Below are 7,038 nucleotides of genomic sequence, written 5' to 3' on the forward strand. Positions count from 1 at the left end.
TGCTTGGATTGCACCCCGCTTTATTTTTATTCTTTTTTTCCCTTGGAGAAAAATCAGTTTGCAACGTTGGTTTCCACGATCTCCAGCGAGGGCTGACGTCGCGCTGCAGCCGAAACCTTCGGCCTTTCCATTGCTGCGTTTCCGCCTTGGAAGTTTGACTTTGCGAATTGCAAAATTCCAGAATTCTGCATGGATTGACTTCGCCACGGCATTTTACGACCCTTTTCTTATTCTTCGAGTTCTCTCTTTTTTTAGTCCTGTTTTTAAATCTACTCGTAGGCCGCTTTCAGCCATTCCGACAGTCAAAGCAGGGTGCAAAACAACCCGCTTCTTCTTCTATCAACATTTCTGCCCGCCCCTGCCCGCGATGCTTGCTTTGAAGCGCTTTGGGCCATTTTGAGCCGTTTTGGAGAAGCTTGTCGTCGCAAAAGACTGGAAGGGGAATCACTGAATTGTAATTTTGGAAGGGACCCCCTAGGGTCATCCAGTCCAACCCGTGGCAATGCAGGCATCTTTTGCCCGCCGCGGGGCTTGAACCCACAACCCTGATATCAAGAGCTTCCTGCTCTGCTGACCGAGCTATCCAGCGCAGCTGCCCTCGATTCTGTCATCACCATCCAAATAAACGATTGCGCGAATTCTCGTGCGAATGGAGAACCTGGAGGCCATCGTGCTGGTGATCCTGGCTACGCACAACCTGGTGCGCCTCCACCTGCACCGGGGTGGCGTGGCTGCCCGCGCCCGGCGGACGATGCGCCGCGTGATGGCCAACCACGTCTCACTGCTGCACCAGCTGCTGCCCGACGCGTGTCCGGACAGCGAGGCGCGCCTGGTGGCCGAGGAGCTCCACGCCGGGCCGCACCGCTTCTGGTCCCGCCAGGTCAGCCAGGACTGGTGGGAGCGCGTGGTGCTGGAGACGTGGCAGCCCAGCCAGTGGCTGCAGGGCTTCCGCATGACCAAGGACACCTTCCTGGCGCTGTGCGAGGAGCTGCGGCCGGAGCTGCAGCGCCAGACCACCACCATGCGGGCGCCGCTGAGCGTGGAGAAGCGCGTGGGCATCGCCCTCTGGAAGCTGGCCACCACCGAGTGCTACCGCTCCGTGGCCGCGCACTTCGGCGTGGGGCGCTCCACCGTCGGGGAGGTCTTCATCGAGGTGTGCCTGGCCATCGAGAAGCTGCTCTTCAGGAAGGTGGTGGCCCTCGAGGACCCCAAAGAGGTGATGGTATTTTTATTTATTTTATGTACTTGCATCCCCCCCCCTTTGTTACTACTACAGTGGTGCCTCGCAAGACGAAATTAATCCGTTCCGCAAGTCTCTTCGTCTTGCGGTTTTTTCGTCTTGCGAAGCACGGCTATTAGCGGCTTAGCGGCTATTAACGGCTTAGCGGCTTTAAGAAAAAGGAAACAAACTCGCAAGAACTCGCAAGACGTTTTGTCTTGCGAAGCAAGCCCATAGGGAAATTCGTCTTGCGGAACGACTCAAAAAACGGAAAACTCTTTCGTCTAGCGAGTTTTTCGTCTTGCGAGGCATTCGTCTTGCGGGGCACCACTGTACTACTCTCCGTGGTTCACTTTACATATCATAAATCCCAGCATGTTTTACAAAAACTATACCAGTCAGTATTCTATTATTGCACCTATCAAAACTTATTTACACTTTTGAATTTATCTTAATGTCAGCGTTTTCAGCAGTACACAATTATTTCCCATATATTCAATAAACGCTTTCCAGTCTTCTTTAAACGTATCTTCTTTTTGTTCTATTTATTTATTGTTGTGTTGACATTTCTTTCTTTCTTTCTTTCTTTCTTTCTTTCTTTCTTTCTTTCTACTATTCCTTTTCTTTTCTGTTTTATAAATATTTTTATTAGTTTTACATAAAGTTATACACAATAACTATAACCATTCGAAAACAAAAAGATTTGAAGGTTCTTTCGAATCTTCAGACCTCCTTTCCTCCCTCCCTCCATGTGTTCCATTCTAAATATTTTTTCTTTTTCTTTTTTCCTGCATCTTTTATCATTATCCATCTATTATATAATCACAGTAACCAAAGTTCATTTCACTTTACAAGTGTCATTGTATTCCTGCCAATGATTTCAACTGTCTACAGTTGTCTTTCAAGTATATTAAAAAGTCATTCCAATCTTTTAAGAATACTTGGTCTTCCTGGTTTCTGATCTTTCCCGCCAGTCTTGCCATTTCTGCATATTCCATCAGCTTGGTCTGCCACTCTTCTCTGGTCGGTACTTCTCTTTCTTTCCATCTCTGGGCTAGAAGCATTCTTGCTGCCGTCGTTGCATACGTAAATAGTCTTTTATTTTATTTTGGTAGTTCCTCACCTATTACACATAAGAGAAAAGCCTCTGGTTTTTTAACAAAAGTTTTCTATTTAACTCATTATATATCATTTCCCAGAAAGCTTCTACCACCCCACAGGACCACCACTGAGCTGTATAGAACCAGCTCAAATCTGTGCTGAAAAGGTAAGAGGAAAGAGGGTAAATTTTATCTACTACGTATTCCTTTTCTGGGACTGATTGATTGATTATATTTCTATGCCAGTTTTCATGCAGACGACTCCCAAAGCAACCTGATGCCCACTAGATGTTTAAGACTCCAAGTCCCATCATTCCAAGTTCTGACCGGGGCCGATGGGAGCTGTAGTACAAAACACCTGGCTAGCACCTATTTAAGGAAGCCTGGCCTGGATGATGATGATGGGTCGATCGGCTTTCTAATTCTTCCATCTTTTTGTTTTGAAAGGTCATGGCAGGATTTGAGGAAATGGGGTTTCCCAGCTGTGTAGGGGTCATGGACCGAACCCACATCCCCATCATCTGCACTGTCCGAAAGGGGACCAACATAAGCCAAAAGGGGTTCTTCCCTATGTCAATGCAAGGCACGGTGGACCACAAGGGCCGTTTCATTGACATCGAACTCAGCTGGTGCGGTAAAGATAAGGACGCCTCCTTCTTCCGAAACCTAGCCCTGTGTGAGGCGATGGACCAAGGGTCGTTCGTACCAGGGACTCATTCAATGACCATTGGCAACGTGGAGATCCCCCCGCTCATCTTGGGCGACGCGTCCTATCCCTTGAAGAAGTGGCTCATGAAGCCCTTCACTGGTAACCTCAGCCCCCGCCAAGAACATTTCAACTCCCGCCTAAGTGACTGCAAGAAGGTGGCCGAAGAGGCCTTTGGGCGGCTGAAGGGACGGTGGAGGTGCCTGGCCACCCGCTTGGAGGTGGCCGAAGAGAACATTATCCCCGTGGTGGTGGGGTCCGTCGTGCTCCACAATATTTGCGAGAATCGTGGACATGCTTTGGTGGACGGGCCTTGGGCCCAAGATGGCGTGTGGGACCAGGCCCCTGAGGGACACTTGAGGCTCCCAACGTCCCCAGAGGATGCACGGGATGGGAGCCTGGTGAGGGAAGCTCTTGCAAGCTACTTCATGAGCAATTCCTAACTCCTCATGGAGCCCTTGGATGAAAGAAAAACACAAAAGTTTCGAAATGCACACTTCAGTTCAATTCAAAGCAATCTTTGTTCCGAGAAGCTGGGGGATCTACCACAGAAAGCTTCAGTAAACTGTCTTCCGAAGCCTTGTTGTGAGGTGACTTTTGCCCCTACACCATGTGATGTTTCTGATCAGGTCCTGAGGTAAAATTACCTCATAACACAGCCTATATACCGTATTTTTCGCCCTATAGGACACACTTTCCCCCCTCCAAAAATGAAGGGAAAATGTGTGTGTGTCCTATGGGGCGAATGCAGGCTTCAGGAAGCTCTCCGCAAGCCTTGGGAGCCTGAGGGAGTTCCCGCCGGGCTCCCAAGGCTTGCAGACAGCAGCCTGCAGCCCGAAACCTGGGGAGCGCACCCCGGGCTTCGGGCAGCTCTCCGCAAGCTTTGGGAGCCCGGCGCGACTTCCCGCCGGGCTCCCAAGGCTTGCAGACAGGAGGTGCGCCCTATGGGCCGGTGCGCCCTATAGGGCGAAAAATACGGTATATGGTGAAGTGGCACTCCATGTCTGTGGTCACCACAACAAACAGTTTTGCGAATCCACTTTTTGTGTCTCAGTTGGTAAAGCTATGAATTTTATGCAAGCCACTACTCTTGCCCCTGTTTTTCTTTTTATTGCTGTCATTTTTATGGTCATTACCTGCTGTGAAACTTTGGGGAATGGCAGTTTGTAAGTATTTTTTAAAATAAACAGTAAGAACATTTTTTTACGGATTCCCAGCTCCATTATCTGCCTATGTGTAATGAAGCAGTGGGGGAGAGGGCTATTTGTACCGGAGAAGTAGCGGTTAAAAAGCAGGGGTGCTTAATCCCTTTCCCTACCACTACCACCACCTAAGGGACCATTTCCTGTTTCCCTCCACTTTACCAGCAAGCCCACCTAGGAACACCCTGGGTGAGGTGGTGTTTGAGCAGGTGTGGGGAACCTTTTGCCCTCCAGATGTTGCTGAACTACAGTTGCCATTGTCCTTGGCCATTGGCCACACTTGCCGGGGCTGATGGGAGTTGTAGTTCAGCAACACCTGGAAGGCCAAAGGTTCCCCACACCTGATTGGACACTGCTGTGGAGGAAAAGAAGCAGGTGGTGTTGGCAGCCCTGCTTTTGCTACTGAACGTGTAGTTCCAGAATTTGGAGATGGGGCAGAAAAGAGGTTGCTAAATCTGAGAATTGGATTTGCTCAGATGTTCCTCGTATCTAGGTAATGTTACCAAGGCAGAGCACACTCTGAGGTGATAGAATGTGTACATACCACTCCCCCACAAAATATATATATTTAAAATATACATAGGAGCCTGAAGCAATCTTAACAACATTCCAAAGTTTTCTACCATCATAAAAACACACACAAATATATTGCAACCACTTTTTTGTTCTTGTTCACATTAACAGCATGATTCTCTGCAGGTTTACTCAGAAGTCCCAGTGTTCCCTAATACATGGGATCGCAACCTAAGTTTCTCCTAAGGATTTTCCCCAAGAGTGAATACAAGATGTGGAGCGTCTCACTTCCATTTCCACCCTCCCAGCTGGAGCCAGGGCTCTGATTCCTCGGTCAGCTCCAGAGAGAAGGTGGGGCTCAGCATCCCCAAATATAGAAATTTATTAGCGTGCTGTAATGCTAACCACTTTGAATAGATGGTTATCTGAGGGCAAAGCAGGAGAGGAAAGCTGTGCAGAAGGAAAGGAGCTCCACACAACCAAAGCTTTGGGCAAAGAGCTGTGTCGACCAGTCAAAAATCATGCCGTGATGGTGGTGTAGTTCCCCTGTAATAAAACATAAAGAAACACTTTACCCCCTCCTTCGTTTTCTTGCTGTCTCTCCTATAAGGCATATGATTTTTTGTGTTTTTATTTTCTTTTATTTACTTCCATATCTCAGGCTACGGACTCGTGGAAATAATAGTAAGCTGGTTACATGAAAACGCAAAATCTAGAAAATACAGAAAAATCTTAAGGTTGCATCCACACCGTAGATTTAAAGCACATTTTACGCACATGGTTCTCCCCCATCCCCCACCCCAAAAACCCCTAGGAACTGTAGATTACCCATCACAGAAATATAATTCCCAGCACCCTTAGCAAACTACAGACCCCAGGATTCTTCAGGGCACTGAAACCTCAGGGGCATCTGGTCCTGCCATTTGAGGAACAGAGAAGCTGCTGTGTTGCCTTCTAGCTGTGGTTGGTCTGCATTTCCCATCAGCCTCAGCTAGCCCAATGGACATGGATGTTGGGAAGTGAAGTCCTGCAACCTTGAGGGCCCCAGGTCCCCAGTCTTCAACTCAGGGTGTTTGTGTCTCAGCAAGAGAACAGCTTGCCTGTATTGCATTGCAGTGGATGCAACTTGAACCCAGTGCGGTGTAATAGTTAGAGCCCTAACATGGAGTCCTCACACACACCTGGTTCCTACCAAAGCCTCCTGCCCCTCTGCGCTTTTGTGTTTTGCTTTAAAAAATAATCAGTAATACACAGGGTTGGCGGGGGGAGGTTGCTTGGTTTGGGAGGGAGTTGCCTGTTATTTCAGGGGGTGAATAGTGCCTGTTGTTTTTTTTCTTAACAAACAATACAACACTGATTAACACCCTGGAAACTTTTGAAAATGTACAAAAATGTGCCAAGTAATTGCTGGAGATACGGAGATAATTCAGGAACTTTCTACCACATGTAGTGGTTATGTAAGAAAATGCAGGTATTGGGGGGGGGTATTTACTCAGAACTGCAAAAAATGCTAAAGATCTCTTTTAATAAAAAACTAGAGGCCTACCTCCTGGGAGTTACAGATTTGGATATTCCGCAAAAAATGAAGGGTATCTTTTGATACGCCACAGCAGCAGCAAGAGTTCTTATCGCAGCAAAATGGAAGAGTATTGAAATTCCTTCTATACATGAATGGATCCAAAAGCTGAAAGACTATGCCGAATTAGACAGACTATCAGAAAAAATAAAGAATAAATCAAAACAGGCATTTGTCTCAAAATGGGAGGTTTTCAAAGAATATTTTAAATATAAATATAGTAGTTTAAACTGTTGCAGCATTCGAGGAACTTCAGTAACAGCTGCAAATTAGACATAAGAGTTAAGATATATTAAGAAAAAGTTAAATGATGATAAAAGTGTGTATTGGCAATAAGTAATATGAAATTAAAATAAGGAATAGACGGGAGGTCATGCCTGTTTTTTTAAAATGTGTTTTATTTATGTCGAGTTTGCTGGTGTTCTACTTGTTGTATTATTTGTTTACAGCATTTATTTTGGCAACACAAAGGCTCTTCAAGAGCAGCTTGCAAAAATCAGTACTTGCCATCTGAAAAGGAACAGCACACGAGGAAGAAGAACTGGGAGGGAGAAGGGAGGAAACAAGCTCAAAGTGGGTCTGGCTGTATTGCCTTTGCACCTGCATTGCAGAGGGGAGATCATTGCAAAGAGCAGTTGCCAGTCTTGAATAAGACCTGTTTCCACGTTGCCGCAAGATGGAATTCTGCAGGTCGCAACACATCTGTTGGGGCCACCTCCAAA

Source organism: Podarcis muralis, chromosome 2 (assembly GCF_964188315.1).
Source record: "Podarcis muralis chromosome 2, rPodMur119.hap1.1, whole genome shotgun sequence".
Classification (NCBI taxonomy): Eukaryota; Metazoa; Chordata; class Lepidosauria; order Squamata; family Lacertidae; genus Podarcis; species Podarcis muralis.